This window comes from Zootoca vivipara, chromosome 3 (genome assembly GCF_965207765.1).
Source record: "Zootoca vivipara chromosome 3, rZooViv2.hap1.1, whole genome shotgun sequence".
In the NCBI taxonomy this organism is placed as follows: Eukaryota; Metazoa; Chordata; class Lepidosauria; order Squamata; family Lacertidae; genus Zootoca; species Zootoca vivipara.
The window spans coordinates 82787157-82804979 of NC_142586.1; the positions used below are offsets into that span (position 1 = coordinate 82787157).

Sequence of the window (17823 nt, forward strand, 5' to 3'; positions counted from 1 at the left end):
GAGAAATATGTACACCACCCTGAACGTCTTGGAGGAAAGGTGGGTTATAAACGCAATGAATGAATGAATGAATGAAATGATGCTGATGATAATAAACAAACAATTTATGGCCCTCCAGATGTTGTTGGACTCCCATCACCTTGGCCAAGGGTTAAGGTTGATGGGAGATGGGAGATGAAATCCAGCAACAAGAGGGTCACAGGTTCCCTACCCCTGGCATAATGTGAATTATGGAATAATGGAATAATGGAATAATGTGAATGCCATTGTATGTTGTCAAGCAACAATAACCTTCTCTGGGCTTTGTGTTTATATATTAACGGGGATGGGTCTTGGAGTTTATGTTTTGCTTCCAAAAAATCCCCAGGTTCAATTCCTAGCATTTCCAGTAATTATTATTGTCACAGATGGGGTGGTGGCTACTCCCGAGTAAGCACTCCACACATCCTCTGGATTTTCCTAGTTTTATTGTGCATGCTATATACAGTGGTGAGATGTCTCAAATCATGTCTGCTCTGCATGGGGCAGAAGCCCACAATGGCGTCTCGTGGGCTCTGACCCCCCTTTTAAGACTCCAAACGCCCCTCCTCCTTGCTCTATGGGTCCTCCGTGGTCCCAAACCAGGCTCCTGAGGTGCCGTTCTCTCTCCTCCCTCCTTTCCAGCCCCTGCTGAAGCTAGCTCCTCCCCTGCTTCCCTGCTACCAACCTGGAGCTGAGCCACCAGGACTCTGCAGAGCCCTGGACCCGTCTTAACCCTTCCTGTTCCTGATTTGAACTCCCAGACTTGCTGCTGCTCTCTCATCTGATGGAAGTAAGCAGAGTGGGCTGCTCTCTGCAAGCCCTCTCTCTTACATCCACCCCCCCTCCAGGCTCCCCCCCCCTTTCTGAGGCCTGGTTTGCCTGGTCTGATGTCTGTAAAGAGGGCTGGAAGCCTGACAGGTCTTCCTCCTCTGTAGTGTGTGTAAAATCCTGTTCCCCGTCGGTGCTGGGTGGCTGGTCCGTGTAGTTCCTTCCGTTGTCATCCTCCTCCTCCCTCTGGAAAATTGCTTCCGATTCCCGGAGGGCTCCTTGGGTCTGCGTCTCCCCTGCTCCCCACCTGGGATCGCCCTCCCCCTCTGTGTTCCCTGTGCTACTGACGTGTGGTGGTTTGGGTCTGTGGGAGAAAGGAGCGTGCAGTTCCAGTGTGCGGTCCTCCCCTTGCATGGTGTGCGTGGTTGCTTCCGCGTTTTGGGAAGCAGGAGTGCCCTGCCTGGCCATCAGACATTTTAACCCCCCCTCCCCCCACCGGGAGCCCGGGCTCGCTGTGGCACTGTAGACCTCCTCCTCTTCCTTTCTTTCTGGAACCTCTTGGCTGCCTTCTCCCTCCACCCTTCTATCTAGTGTCTTTTGTGTGATTTCCTCCCCCTCCCTCCTGTCAGCGTCTTGTGTTGGATGTGTGTCACGTCCTCTGAACCTTGGGCTTTCCCTAAAGTGTGAGAGCAAAGACCTGTGACCCACGGGATGGACCTTTCTCGCTGTAGGTACTTCCCCCCTGAAGGTGACAGGGTTGATCTGTGTCAGAACCTTGAAGGGCCCCAGCCTTCTGGGTGCCAGCTTCTTCCCCCTTCCCCCCATGGGAAGGCCTTCTGACCACAGCCAGACCCTGTCCCCTCCGTGGAAGACCTTCTCCAGTCCCCCGTGATGGTCTGCCCCCTCCTTGTAAGCCTCATTGCTCCTTGCCACGTCTCCATCCAGTTGTTGGTGTACTGTCTCCCTCCTCTCACCCCATGCCTCAATTGGTGGTCCCCCAATCTCCCCCTGCTCTGGGAAGGCTCTGGGGTTTCGCCCAAGACTGGCCTTACTGGGTGTGAGCCTCGTGAAGACATGTACTGCATGCCCCTCCGTGGGGTTGTCATGATATTGCCTGAGAATCTTCCCTCTGAGGGAGTCCTGGGGCATATACCGGGCATCATTGCTAAAGAGTAACCCCTCTTTCTCGGCAAGCCCTTCCCCTGCCCCCTTTTTCTCCCTCAAGTCCCTCCGTATGTTCTGGGTAAAAGTGTCCTCTTTGGTGAGTTGGCTCAGTTTCTCTTCCTGCATCCCCGCCTCTGCGTCGTTCCATCCGCCTGGGGAGCTGATGTGGTGCGATCCTGAGGATTCTCCTTCTTTCCTGCAGTGCTCCTTGCCGTCTGCATCTCCAAAGGTGAGATCTCCCCGGCGCTGGCTGCCCACAGGGTCATTGTCCATTAAGTCCAAAGCTAGCACTTCTGCGTGCTTGTTCACTGTCATCTTCCGAGAGGGGGTCTGTTGCGTGACCTCACCCTCCTGCAATTCCCGGCCGCCTACGGTCAAGACGCTCATGGGCAGCTCCCTTGGGAAAATGGGAATCTGATCCTGCTTAGCCAAGTCCACCGATAGGAAATCGTTGCTGCTGCCCCTGCGGAGAAGCCCGACTGTCTCCTGGGTCTGGCCTCTTGGCAGCTGCAGACTCACTTCCATCTCTTTGTCGTGCTGTGGGGTGTTACAGGAGGGCTCAGTTGTTGGTGCTCTGCCTGGCCCCTCCCCTCCTGATCTGGCATCCAGGCTTGTGTCTGTGCCTGCCTGCTCTCGCCATTCCTTCCTCTGGGGGCAGTGTTCCACCCAGTGGCTGGGTGCATTGTAAAGGCATCTCCCGCCTTTCTCTTCCCTCTGTTTTCCCGCGTCAGCATTTGAAAGTACCCGCGCGCGGGCTTTGTCCCTCTGCATCACATCTGGCTGGAGGGGGCTGTGCTGTGCTGCAGCTGCCTCCCCGGGACTGTATGGGAACTTGTGGCCGCTGCCTTTCCCCTCCGTCTGTCCCCTCTGCCCGGACTCGCCTCTCAGCCTCCTGCACTTCCACGCCACCATGCCTCTCAGTCTTAGAGCCAGCTTGTGCTGAGGGTCGCCCTACAAAGTGCTGGCCCGTCCCGAGTGTCCTCTCTGCTTGTCCAGCCTCCGCCCCTCCGGCTTGGCTGTGTTCAGAGCTGCTCGGTTCACTAAGCTTGGCTTCCCCTGTGCCCGGGTGCCTACCTGGTGCTTGAGCCGTTCCATAGTTGCAGGGTGCTGGCAACTCATGCCAATCCTCCCTCGGCATCTCTCTCTTCTGCTTTAGATGCTGCCAACTTCATGCCGGCTGCTACATTTGCAGCCCTCTTCCCTCGGGGTAGCCATCAAGAGATTGTGGGCTTGCTGTCACAGATGGGGTGGTGGCTACTCCCGAGTAAGCACTCCACACATCCTCTGGATTTTCCTAGTTTTATTGTGCATGCTATATACAGTGGTGAGATGTCTCAAATCATGTCTGCTCTGCATGGGGCAGAAGCCCACAATGGCGTCTCGTGGGCTCTGACCCCCCTTTTAAGACTCCAAACGCCCCTCCTCCTTGCTCTATGGGTCCTCCGTGGTCCCAAACCAGGCTCCTGAGGTGCCGTTCCCTCTCCTCCCTCCTTTCCAGCCCCTGCTGAAGCTAGCTCCTCCCCTGCTTCCCTGCTACCAACCTGGAGCTGAGCCACCAGGACTCTGCAGAGCCCTGGACCCGTCTTAACCCTTCCTGTTCCTGATTTGAACTCCCAGACTTGCTGCTGCTCTCTCATCTGATGGAAGTAAGCAGAGTGGGCTGCTCTCTGCAAGCCCTCTCTCTTACAATTATGATTTGATTATCTTCTTCAAAAAATGAATTCAAAGCAACTTACAAAAACAAAGTTTAAAAATAGAACAAAAACAATCTACAATAGTCACAGTAAAGTGGATAAAACCGCAAATCCAATCCAACCCCCCCCCCACTAAAAATTGGCAGAGAATTAAACCCCCAAGACCTGGATGAATAAAAATGGTTTTACCTGACACCTAAAAACAGATAGCAAGGTCAGCAGGCAGGCCTCCCCGGACAGAGCATTCCACAACCAAGGAGCCGTCACTGAGATGCCTGTTCTTGTGCCTTGTGCCTTCAGAGGTGGCATACAGGAATCCAGGTTGGTGGTCCTTGAAGTACTGAGGTTCTGAGCCACATAAGGTTTCATAGGTCAGAAACAGCACTTTGAACTTGGCCCAGAAGCTAACTGGAAGCCAATGCAGCTGCATCAGAATTGGTGTCCTACGTTTACTTAAGAGGCAGGTGCTGTGAAAACCTCTGCCTAAGACTCCAGAGGGATGCTGCCAGTCAGAATAGACAATACTAGTCTAGATGAACAACTAGTCTGACATGACATAAAATAGCTTACTATGTCCCTAAAGAACATTAAATGGCTGAAAGTCTTGAGAATGGTTCAACAGCAACCCAACTTCCTCAGATTGGTGCAGAAGAGAAACAGTTGGTAGATCGAACATAGTGATACAGTTATTTAGCCAGCAAAGGAGACAGCTGGCTGAGTTTTGCAGCTGGCTGGGGTCTCTGAGCATATGCCATTTGCTTTGTGGGGGAGTTGATGCTTTTCTGAAGACTAGTACTGTCTCACAAGGTGCATGCCTGTCCCCCATACGCCTGTCTTGTATATTTGCAAATGAACATATATTTCAAAACCACAATTATCCACTGCAAGGAAAATGAGCCTGTAAAAATCCACCCCCAGAACATCCTACAACTTGGGGAAGCAGGGAGCCACAAACAATAGCTGCCATTCTGAAAGCTGGTGGATTCATGTTTTCTAGTCAGGAATCGGACTATTAAGAAACGAGAAGGAACAGTTTAGTCCTCCCTACCAGCATAGAAATAAAGAAAGTGCTTTCAAATGACAGCAGAAATAGAATACAAAGATGGCTTGATACCTTTGTTCTCTATTGCAGCTCATAAGTCATTCTAGTCCCCATTAAAACTTTAGGGACTGGTCATTCTCAAAGCAAGATTCTAAGAGTTATTGGATCAATTACGTGGCGAGCAATGCATAAGCTTGTACTCCTGGTGGGATGTAATCAATGGCACTTACAAAGCAAGTATCAACTTGGAGTTTCATTGTTCCCTATTGCTTTCAGAGTACCAAGTCTACGTTGCAGTTATGCCATATTCCCCAAACTCTGTGAGCGAGCAAAAAAAAAAATGAAGAGAAAAATCTATCTCCTCGGTATCCAGCCGTTTAACATCCCTTCTGACCGAGCAGAGGGAATGCAGCTTCTCTTGGCAATCTACCTTCCAGCTTTTTCACACACACACACACACACACACACACACACACACACACACACACACACACACACACCTTCAGTGACCTATAAAATCATCAGGAACACAATCCCAAGACCTGAAACTGTTAAATACTTCCCTTAAATATTACAAAATGTCAGCTCTCCCACTACTCTCCTCACATCAGCCCCTGTAGGGACCTCTGTTTGACTGCTTTAAAACCTCGTAAACTCACACACTCTTTCCTGAAGTAGAGTTACAGCTCTCCCTGGAATTCAGGCCGGTTCCCTGGAAGTTGTGGCTAAGTCAAAAATATAAACTTGTTATTTAAAAAACTGAATGGACTTAGGATTTAAGGTTCTTATTTATTTCCCCTCCCCTTGCTGTGGCAATCGTTCTTTCTCTCGTTGCAAGTCCAGTTGCCGTGAGGATCAGAGCAAAACTAAACCCAAGTGCTATGGACAAGGCAATGCCCTACCTCCCTTATCGCAGAAATTACTGGAGTCTACCTGCCCCTTCCCATGTTTCCCAAACACATTCTGTTCTCTTCCACCATAACTTTCCTCTTGTTCTGCACATGCAAGTGGGGACATTTTGGTAACATGCATTGGAATGCCACCTCGCTGAAAATACAAACTCTACAGCTGGAACCGGTTTAGCATGATGGCTGAGAGCATGACTGGAATGGTTAAAATCCCTCAGCCTTCATCAGCACGGCCATGTGCTTTCACTGCTCTCCTTCCAACACACTTCCCCGTGAGTGCTTCTTTGAGCTCCAGCAAAACTCACAAAATACTCTGGCATTAGCATCTTTCTCATGTTCTTCAGAGCAGAGCATGATCAAACATGCATTAGCAGAGCTTGGTCAGATCTGAAGAAACCTGGCAGTCAGCTAGTGGAATCTCTCTTTTTTTTGTCCTGAGAGGTTCAGCTCTTGACAAACACACAAAAGCCTGTGTTTCTATTGATTTTTTTTTTAGAAAAACAACAACAACTAGGAGAGGAAGTGCCACCAAGGTCAGCACCCTGCACGGCTGTTGTCCCTCCTCTATCATGTCAGCCCCTTACAAGCCTGTCTTTTCTACAACCAGGCAATGCCGTCTGTAAGCTGGAATGTGTCTCAGCGTTCTCCTGTGGCATTTCTCCTGCAGGGCTGGCAAACCTTGGCAGCCAGGGCTGTAAAAATAAAGTGACATCTGTCAAGCTGGCAACTTACACCAGCACAAAAACCAGGGGAAGGGTGTGCATCATTAAAAGACACTACCAGGCATTTTTTTTTTAGATGAATGAGTTCTCTGCAGTGTCACCTCACTTGGCAGATTGAATAGAGATACTGCTTTATACCTTCCCACGGCCAGCTCGGGGCCAAGAGTTTTGATGCTTTGCTGGGAGATAACGGGCTTTCGGATGCAGAGGCCCGGTAATTAAGAAGGATGAATAGAGGGGTGCAAAGCTCCGAGTATTAACTGGGCTTTGTTCGGTTGGTTTACCTGGCTCAAGCATGACAAGCATCACCCAGCATAAACCCCATCAAATACCCCCACCAAACATGGTGCAAATTGGAATACAAATCAGAGGAAAAAGCTTTCCTCTGTTTGAACAAATTGCTATAGATTCACCCCCGTCTCAGGTCAGAGCCCCCGATGGGAAATATTTTCACTGGCTGACTGCTAATAGACTCTGGAGCAGCCTTTGGATCAATAGCTGAATAAGAAAATTAGCCAAAGCACACAATCTGATTTCGCCTTGCTTTAAATTACAGCAGCTTGGTGGGCCTATTTCATTCTCTCCCTTTCTTCCCAGCTCCTCTCCCTCCTTGCTCCCTGTGCACCTATCTTTCAAACAGAGTCAGATTTGTGGGAGTATAATAAAAAAAATAATACACGCCAGAAGATGTAATGCCTTTTGAAAAATGTTTACATGCATTAATATTTCCTGGCGAAGAGGCAGGGTTGCCATTTCCCCGAGGAGCAGAGAGAGAGACCCAGGATTTGCCACACATATCTGCATTGCCCCTGAGCAGCTAAACATAAAGTCAGTGCGCAGAGGCAGTTATCCATACGGCAACGGAAGGAAAATAGCTTGCCTTTTCTCTCTTTCCTCAAAGAACACCACAGAAGCAAGAAGTATTTCGATTATCATAAAACAAAGGAGACCATTATGGCAGAGACGTGGCCATATCACAAAAGGACTCATTAGTAAGGCACAAGGAGAGAAACTGCAGGTGGAAGCTGAATTATAACCAAACCAGCAGCCTCACATCCGACACTGCTCTCAGGAATTCTAGGAAACAAAAATAAAATAAAATCCAGTTTTGAAATCAGTGATTAGTGGTTACATGAATCAGTGATCACATGATTTCCCATGAAATCAGTGAATACATGAAATTAGTATTTTGAAACATTCAGTCTGCCATCTTGATTCAAAGGCACTTGCTCAATCTCAGGAACCACCATGCCAAACTTGGATAAAGTGCAGTTTTGAAAGGTTTAATCTGCCATCTTGATTTAGAACAATTTCCAATTGTGTCAGGGGACCACTAGTGGGCAGCGGGGAGCCCAGGAAGTTGGGACCAGCGCTCTTCGATGGAGACGGAGCCCGAGAAGTTAGGGTCTCGCAACATCCCTTGGAAGGTGATGCTGAGGCTCAGGAAGCGGCGCAGAGCCTTGGGGTTGCGGAGAGTGCAAGGTTCCCAGGGGGAAGGTTTGAAGGGTCGGACCAGAGTGTGCAGGAGGGGGAGGAGACAGCACAGGCTCCACAGCTGAGCAGCTCAGGGAGAGAGGGTGCTCCACCAGCCCCATCTCCCCAACAGCAATGGGGGGAGCGTCGTGAGGAGAGAAGGAGATTCAAGGCACCCAGGGTGTTTTGCTGGTGAAAGTCATGACGCTGAGTGCTTCCGGATTCTGACTCGGACTAGGACAGTCATTGATTTTGATGCTCTGTTTTGTACATATGTAAATAATAAAACTCAGTAAAAACCAGTCACAGAGTTTGGAGCGCCTTACTCGTGAGGAAGCAACCAGCATCATTACAAATTGTAACCAAAGACAGACAAAAATTTCCTATGGGGTCTCAGGAACCATCATGCAAAGTTTGGTTAAAATATCATAGCTCAAATGCATAGCAAATAGACAAACCATTTTGTGAAATTTATAGATGTACTGGTATGTGAATACACACATAAGACATCCAGCTGAATCTTGAAACAGGTATCTGCTAAGACTAAAACCTGTTCAGAAATTGTGGGCTCTGTCCAAAATGCCCTATACTTTAGTTGAGGTATGGAATAGATTTTAAACATCCCATTAATGTTAGAACATTTTAAAAATAATCCAATTTGGTCTGAATAGTAGCATAATCATGAGCCAAAAATTCTGGCAGTCATTCTGAAATTTGCCATGTTTTTGATAAATCTGCTTGTGAGTCATGCTTACATGAATTAGAATCATGTCTCTGCATTGTCTCGATATTTTCAACTCTTTGCACCAAACCATTTTTCATCCTTACAATATTTACCGTAACTCTTTCACATGTCCAATGTGAAAAGGTTTTACAGTTTCATAATATGTAAAAGCAATCTTTATTCTCGTGTGTAAAATAAGCGTGCACAACAGTAAACAATGTCTTACGCAGCCTAAATACCACAAACCCCATGATGCAGTATGGCTATAAACAAAACATGCATGTATGCTGGGGGTGTGGGGAACTGACACAGCTGTACTTAACCCCTCCCTGTATTTTCATTCTCCAATTATAAATCACATTCTGGCCATGTCTGCTGACCTTTAAAGTAGGGACTAGAAACCTATGGCCCTCTAGATGTTGTTGAACTTCCACTTGTAGAGGCAGTGTGTGCATACACACACACACACAACCATTAGGAACAGGAAAGAAAGGAAGGAAGGAAGGAAGGAAGGAAGGAAGGAAGGAAGGGAGGAAGAAAGAAAGAAAGAAAGAAAGAAAGAAAGAAAGAAAGAAAGAAACTGGACTAGTGCAACTGCTCCTAGAACCCCAGCTCCTAGAATAATTTCTCCTCTGCCTGAAGAAACAAAATGAAATGTTTCCCCCAGTTTCTCTCCTGAAAAATAGAGTGGAGAATTTAAAAAAGAACACCTGAGCACAGCTCTAGTTTCTTTGCAAGCACCGGAGTTGATTTTAAATGAAATCTTAAGGCCCAACTGGTCAATCCTAGGAATTGATGCCTCAGCGCAGCAGTTGTTTTACTTATTTATTTACATCAGTATTGTGCATTTTGACCTAACATCACCTAAAGTGGCTAATGGTCATCAATATGAATACATAAATAACAATCAAAATGATTTAAATCAAATATGATAACTACAGTAAATCAGCAGGAGATAAGATTGCATGGATCTGAGAAGCTTCCCGGAGAGGTTGGACTCCAAAGGGTCATCACAGAAAGGGCATTGTATGTAGCAAGTGACAATCACAATTCTGATGATAGTAGTGTCAGAAATGCAGCAGTAGAGGCCATTCAGCTAGTAGCCTAAATGTTAATTCTCTTTACAGCTGGTCAGACAAGTGGGGTGGTGGTGATGCCCAGCAACCAGAATGGCATGATGCTTACTGAGGTAACTTTGGCTCTGATACACTGTGTTGTTCTGCAGACACTTTTCTGCCTGTATATATGGTTATTAAATGTCTCTCTGCTGTCTCAACAAGGCCTGAACTAATAAAAAGCATTTCTATGTTTATATATTTAAATATTAAAGGGACCCAGGTGGCGCTGTGGGCTAAACCGCCTAGGGCTTGCCGATCAGAAGGTCGGCGGTTCGAATCCCTGTGACGGGGTGAGCTCCCGTTGCTTGGTCCCAGCTCCTGCCAACCTAGAAGTTCGAAAGCATGTCAAAATGCAAGTAGATGAATAGGAACCGCTATAGCGGGAAGGTAAACGGCGTTTCCATGTGCTGCTCTGGTTTGCCAGAAGCGGCTTTGTCATGCTGGCCACATGACCTGGAAGCTATACGCCGGCTCCCTCGGCCAAAAATGTGAGATGAGTGCGCAACCCCAGAGTCGGTCACGACTGGACCTAATGGTCAGGGGTCCCTTTACCTTTATATTTAAATATTACATGTATGTCATGTTTGGCCCTGTATACCCGAAGGAGTGTCTCCACCCCCATTATTCAGCCTGGACACTGAGGTCCAGCACCAGGGGCCTTCTGGCAGTGCCCTCATTGCCAGAAGTGAAGTTACAGGGAACCAGGCAGAGGGCCTTCTCGGTAGTGGCGCCCACCTTGTGGAACACCCTCCCCATCAGATGTCAAGGAGATAAACAATTAGACAACTTTCCGAAGACATCTGAAAGCAGCCCTGTGTCAGGCATTTTTTTTAATGTTTGACATGTGCTTTGTTTTTATTATGTTGTATAAGCCGTCCAGAGTGGCTAGGGCAACCCAGTAAGGTGTATGTGGTAGTAGTAGTAGTACCGTAGTAGTAGTAGTAAAAGGTAAAGGTAAAGGGACCCCGTGAGCGACTCTGGGGTTGCGCGCTCATCTCACGTTATTGGCCGAGGGAGCCGGCATACAGCTTCCAGGTCATGTGGCCAGCATGACAAAGCCGCTTCTGGCGAACTAAAGCAGCACACGGAAACACCGTTTACCTTCCCGCTGTAGCGGTACCTATTTATCTACTTGCACTTTGACGTGCTTTTGAACTGCTAGGTTGGCAGGAACAGGGACCGAGCAATGGGAGCTCACCCCGTTGCAGGGATTCAAACCTTCTGATCAGCAAGCCCTAGGCTCTGTGGTTTAACCCACAGCGCCACCTGCGTCCCCTTAGTAGTAGTAGTAGCAGTAGTAATAATATGCTGCTTTTTATTCAGTTCACCCAGTAAGATATTATTAGCTTCTTTCTCTTATTCAAAGTGATCTTAATAGGGGTGGCACCCAGTGCAACTTTTCTTTTAAAAAATCAATTCATATATGTTCATTAATACAGGAGGTTTTCCATCACATCCCAGAACAAGGCTATTTAGAGCCAAAACATTTTTTTTGGGGGGGGGGTCTCTTGTGCCAGTGGCATATATTATGCTCCAATGGTGGTAGGGGGGGGGGGGACATCCCCTTCAATTAATGCAATCTCACCCAGAGAAGATAATACATGGCAGTGTGTGCCTTGCCCTTGAAAATCTGAGAAGGCCTTCAGTTCTGAAGAGAAACCTCTGATCTTCTTGACATAGCACAGCATTTCCAAGACATTTATTATTCAACTTGCTGGAATAAGTGCCTCAAAGGCAGAGGCGATACTAAGACCCTCCAAAACAGGTCCTTTGTCTCCTTATTAGCCAGGAAGATTAATTGTCTCACAAATTTTCAAGATATCAATAGCAATTATAAGAACACCGTTTCCAATCTGTCATATTTTTCCACAAGTGAGCTGCAAATCAGTATGGCATGCAAAGCAGGTTTATGGTGTGATATCAAAATAATGATCCATTTATAAGTTTACTGGTTAAATTGTAAAAATAACAACATAGATCCTTTTGAGCGCTTTAAGAAGGCTGTCACATATGATCAAGTATAGTTGCACTGTAACATCTTAGTAATGATTCACATGAATGAAAATGCTGTTTTTGTTGACTCCTCTACTGCTGTTAGATATAGAAATGAAACTTTTCCTCGCCCTCAACACTTCATTGCTTGTCTCTTCCCCAATACTAATGGCAGCTTTACACATTAACTGCAGTGAGAAACAGGCATTTCTCCAGAGACACATTATTATGCTGGATTAAGTGGTGTCACACACAATTGCGTGGACCCATCTCTTTAAAAATATGTGGGAAATTTGAGCCTTATTCGGAAGTTTCTCACCTTTAGCCCCATCTCCATCACCATGAGGCTCTCCCAGGTGGTCTGGTGTAACTTCTGCTGCGAGGAGGAAGCTGTTTCTAAATATGATAGGGTCTCCATATATACCGGAAAATTCTGGTAATGTCTGGGGGTAGGTGGAAGCTAACTTGGTGCCCGGGGGGGGGGGTTAAATTGAATGGTAATGCTCAACAACTTTTTGGAGCAACTGTGTCCAGATTTATGTACTTCTTGAAATATGGCAACCCTAAAATATGATTCCTGAGATCAAGCAGCAGATTTTTGTCTATGTTTGGATAAACTGGACACCATTTTGAATCAAGTTGGCGGACTTTCATGACTGCACTGATTTTAATCACTGATTTTAAAATTGCACTGATTTTGGGGGTTTTCCTTACACCTCTCGAGCAATGCCACACTCCAGGCTGCTAGTGTTTAACAAAATGCGTATCTCACCATGGATCTGATTGCAGAACAGTTGCAACTGAAAATCATTTTCAGCAACCTCTCTCTCTTCTCTTTCTCTCTATGAATGGAAAGGAAGCAGTGTGGTGGCATTTTGGATTCATGTGGACTCATTTATAGGCATGTGCATTAAAGGCGAGATGCCTTTGCCCTCTACTCATATATTTTATTTAGAGAACATGACTTGGGGGGGGGGGGGGCTGAAATCTGCAGCAATGTAAATCAAGACATCTCCATAACACTCTCCAAAAGACAAAATAGGGGCAAGGATTTACCAGGGGCAGGGAGAGGAAAACAGGATCTGTCCCTGATAAATAGAAGCAGTGCAACTGCATGGAGATATACAGTATTTTAGTCACACGGAGCCCAAGAAAATGCTTCATCAGAGGTTTCCCTCAGAAATAGCCTTCTTCAACCTGGTGCCCTCCAGATGTTGCTGACTTTCAGGTGCTCCTTGAAGATTTTTTTTTAAATGTCACCAGGCCTATGCAGTTATTTAAAATTTTACTGAGTCATTTTAATGATTGTTCTCTATTGCTTTAAAAGGCTTTTTTAAAAATCTTGCTGTACTTCCCTGCGATGTTTTGCGAGAGGACAGTATATAGTTTTATAATTAAATATATAAGTTGCAGTCCAACAACAACTGGAGGAGACCGGGGGTGGGGAGAGGTTGATTTAAAAGATATGGCACTACAGAAGGGTACAATTGGACTCTCAATGAAGGCATGAGTGCATACAGATGTACAATCAAAGAATTTATAACCAAAGGACACAGGCAAAATACAGCATATACGTGACATTTGTAGAGCACGTCCAAGTGTTAAAAGCACTTCACATTATTGTAACACTTTACAATAGTCCTTTAAGCCAAGTCAATATTATCTCCCATATTGCAGAATGGGGGGGGAGGGGGTTTAAAAGCACAAATTTCCCACCAGACAAAGGCAAAAAGAGGGGGGAGCCGAACGAATTCAAAGCATGTTTTGCTCCTTGTCTACACCCCGCATTAGTAGCTGCTTCTGGATAGGAGTAAGTAGCTCTGGAGACCAGGCTGGAAGGAAATAGCTTAAATCAGAGTGCGGCAAGGCAAGGCAAGGCAAGGCAAGGCAAGGCAAGGCAAGGCAAGGCAAGGCAAGGCAAGGCAAGGCAAGGCAAGGCAAGGCAAGGCAAGGCAAGGCAAGGCAAGGCAAGGCAAGTGAACTACAGGTTTCACTCCCACATGCTCTGGTTTGACCCCAATACTGTACAAAATATGCTCCAAGGCTCAAACCTGTTGAATTCTACCTTCGATTAACATGGTTCCATTTACATCTCATTTGGCAGTCCACTTTACTAATGGATTGTACTATGTGTTTGTTTATTACAGTTCTCTTTATCCCGCCTTTACCATATGAAAACCCTTCTAAGGCAGCTTTCAAGTAACCAAAAATAAATAAAATAAATGACAATAGCCATATTAAAATATAACCATTCAGTTCTGTGCCCTTCCCACAAGACAAATGGTTGTAGATGACTTGAGCTGCCGGGGGGGGGGGGGCTGGAGAGGAAAAGTCCAGTTGGAGCAGCCTCTTTGAGGTGCTGTTCACCACTCTTGAGTGGTTAAATGGAATAAGAGTGGATTTTGCCTTTAGGCCTTTTACACTATCACAGGATCCACAAGTGACATATTTGACCCCACATCCTAGGCAGCCTCTGAATGGTACATACACACACAACTCCCATAGAAAGATGAATTCCACATCAATCTGGTGGCACAACTTTTCCCAACCACCTCCCTGTTGGTCTTACACAGACCAAGGAATCCTCACAGTACAACACTATACACGTCTTCTCAGAAGTACAGTAATGTCCCAATGAGTTCAATCCGTGCTAATACCGTAATAAGAATTCCAAGTTGAGCTAGTATAGGACTGTAGACTGCATCACTCAAGCTTCAGTGCAACATCCAGAACTGCTCCAGGACTTGTTAACTCAGGTTATCCTCCTGCAAAGTTCAACCTCATTGTACATATACCTAACCTACTTCCTTCTCAATCTACTTCAAGTATCGGAAGAATTTGCCTTTGCCTTCAAAAGCTTGCACCTAATGAATGAGGTGCTGCAGAAGTCTTCTCTCTCTCTCTCTCTCCTTTAAACAAGACAGCTCTTTTTCTGGAATCTGTTTCATATATATGTATATATATATAACATTCATTTGTGCAAACTCAAGCCAGGATCTGATCGGAACACCTAACCATTCTTCCTGCCCCTGCCATCATCTCCTGTCACATAGTCAGGATGAAGCTGCTGCTTTTCTTGTTGATGGCCAATCCAGCAGTCACCAGCTCACTCTGCAATAGCTATTTCAGCTCCTGCAGGGCTAATGAGAATAATAGTAAAAAATGTTTCAAAGAACTTGTTTGTGTCAGTTAAAGTGAGCAGGTGCAACTTGAAGACTTGCAAGTAGCAAGCCATTATATCTTGGGAAATCCAATAAGTCAAATATGCCTTGCGAACTAATTAGAGCAACCTTAATTGGATCAGAACAAAAGAGAGCAGAATAAGACGAGTTAGCACAGTAAGGGGGTTGAAATCTATAGCCCCCCCAACCCCCACTCTCCCTTCCTGAGCTCAGCTTCCTGCCTCGAGGTTTGTCGGTGAGCACTGCTTATAAATGTGCAGATTTTAAAACTCACCCACGAAGAACAGTACAGCCCCTTAAAAAACATACTGGCATCGCATTTGGCCTTCAGAGTTCTCATATACCACACTCCTCCCATGTCATTTTTAAGGTTACAGATGAATCTGTGTGTATGCCTGGAATTGTTTTGGTGAAACATTCCTGCCAAGAAGAATACTTGCTGCTCCGTTCCTTAATTTTCAAATTCATTTTCCACCGTAACACTGTCATGGATATCACCACTCAGCTCGTAAAAAGGATAAACATCCTCTCTCGGTAATTACACCGTCGCCATCAATTCCTTCTTTACTTTTCCAGGCCTCTGTCTAATAGCAACAGCCAGGTGATATTCCTTCATCATTTTGCAATTTCACCTCTCTAGGTGTGTCATTGGCCCAAGCACTTGTCTGAAAAGCGGTTTCTCAGAGAGGCTTCCTCACCTGCAATTAACTGGCTTGGTCTAAGCGCAGAAAACACTGTGCACAATCTGTATCATACCTATCTTTTGTTTTTGCCCCTCAACGCAGCCTAGCCCCACTACTCATTTTGCTAAGCAACGTTGAAAATCAACCCTTTCCCGGGGTTCCGGTTTCCGCCGGCAGGAATGGCGGACCTGTTTTCCATCCCTCTGACCTTCGTAAGGAATTTGGCGGTTGCTAGGGGAGTAAATGGCAACCCCCTACCCTCTCCGGGGGTTACGGAGAGGGGCCGCTGGCCCGCGATGCCCCCAGACCCACTCCGACTGTTTATGGAGTGGGGGGAGCTTGGGCTGAAAAGCACTTACAAGGGCCAGGACTCCCGGACGCTAATCTGCATGGCGGGGATTTCCATGGTTAAAGAAGATAATTAGGCTTAAATCTATGGACATACTTCAGAAGGAGGGGAAGAAGCGCTGTTTACTGCTGAGAAATTTATGCTGCTGAGGGAGAGGAGTCAAAGGCTGTATATCATCTGGAAGAAGGATTGATGGGGACGGAGCGATAAGGGAATGGAGTTTTTTTTTATTTTTCTTCATATGAGTTACTTCGTACCTTCCCAGACGCGATGTCCTGGCTTGTTTGGAGTGAAAGAGAAACAAAAGACTGTGTGAGTTGAACTTTATAAACTGTTGTTACTGAGCATATTTTTTAAAGATGTGGAGTTGCCGATGAGAAAAGCCCCCCCCCCTAGTCGGACGGAAGGAGTTCGGAGGATTTATGAGCTGTGACGCACTTTGAATTGGAGCAGCGACCTGAAGCTAAGTTCAGCTATAGGGCAAGGAGATCCATTAATTTACCAAGAGTTTATGGTTTGATGTTTGGGTCTTCTGCCTGGAAAAGCTGTAAATTTTATAAAGATCGTTAATCTTCATGGCTATGAGAGAAAACGAAAGTGATTTGAGCTTTTTAAGATGGCGCTGCTTCGACGCAACAGGGAGCTCCAGACTAAGAAGATTTATGGGGAGGCTGGACTGATTAACCCACACAGGAGAAAGAACATTTGTGAAACCTTGTTTGATATTTATCTCAGCAGCTGGGAAACAATCGGTTGAAAGTGGAAAACATCTATGTGACTGTAAGGGGAAGATCTGGATTATTATGAACTTGGAGGACGATTTGAACGTTAGAAAAAAGACGGCAGTGGACGGTTGCGAGGAATCCCCAATTTCTTGAAGCATGGGAACCCAAATAAAAAATTCTTTAGACGATTTGGCATAACATTCGGTTTGATTGATATATATATGTGTATAATTTGAAATAATGAATGTGATATAATTGGTTTTAATTGGAAAATTAATAAAAATATATTTAAAAAAAAAAAGAAAATCAACCCTTTCCCATAAGCCATCATCTTTTGGCCTTAGTAGCCAAAATGCTTCCTTCACCTAGCCAGGGATAGGGAACCTCAGCCTCCCTCCCAGCTTCTCCACCTGGCCTCAGGGCTTCCTCCAGGCCATGCCTTCAGCCCAGGGCACACCCCTTCCTGGACCTCCTTGAACATTTCTGCCTAACTGGAGTGTGTCCTTCAGTTCTTGCTTGTTTGGATGGAGATGTGTGAGTGCAAAAGGCACATTTCACAATTGTTTCTTTGTCCAGTTTTACCTCTGGAAGCCAGGTGGTTGCCCAGAAGGGAGTGTCCCCCTAGGCCACACAGACACCATAAATCTAAAGCACTATGATACAACTTTAAACTGTCATGGCTTCCCCCAAAAGGATTCTGGGGAAGTGAGCTGTGAGTTGTTAAGAGATCCCATTTCTTCTCACCGATCTACAATCCCCAGACTGATTTAACAATCAATCCCCTCTTTCCCAGGGAACTCTGGGAATTGTCGTCGAATCTGGAGGGTTACAGTTCCCCCACCTCTGCAACAGAATGTTGAGAACTGGTTTAAACCGATAGATGAACACATTTGTATTGTTCCATGATGAACATGTTGTATTGTTCCATGATGGAACTTGGATATATATTGTTCCTGTTAAGGGCGTATGAAATTTTCAGTTCCGAATCCAAGAACATTGGCCAAAGGTCTTCAAAAAAAATATGCCAGAAATGTTAGTATGGAGTATGCTACCTCTACTTCACTTTCCCTGTAGCATTGGAGCTTCTGCAAAAACCTTTCTGTGGCCCTATGTTAAGTAGAGATAAGCAACTGATGCAATATGTTTTCCTTATCCTAAGCAATCTCTTAAGCAAAGGCATATGCTGTGGACATAGTCTGCAATGCCTCAGCAGCATGAGCAAGTCAAATGTTCAGCTATATATCACTGCTGGCCACCT

The 17823-nt window shown here is 46.0% G+C and overlaps 1 protein-coding gene across 2 annotated transcripts in view; it reads right to left on the reverse strand.

Moving 5' to 3' along the window:
* MDGA1 (MAM domain containing glycosylphosphatidylinositol anchor 1) overlaps nucleotides 1-17823 on the reverse strand; it is a 260864-nt gene that overhangs the window by 216473 nt on the left and 26568 nt on the right. The window lies entirely within an intron of this gene.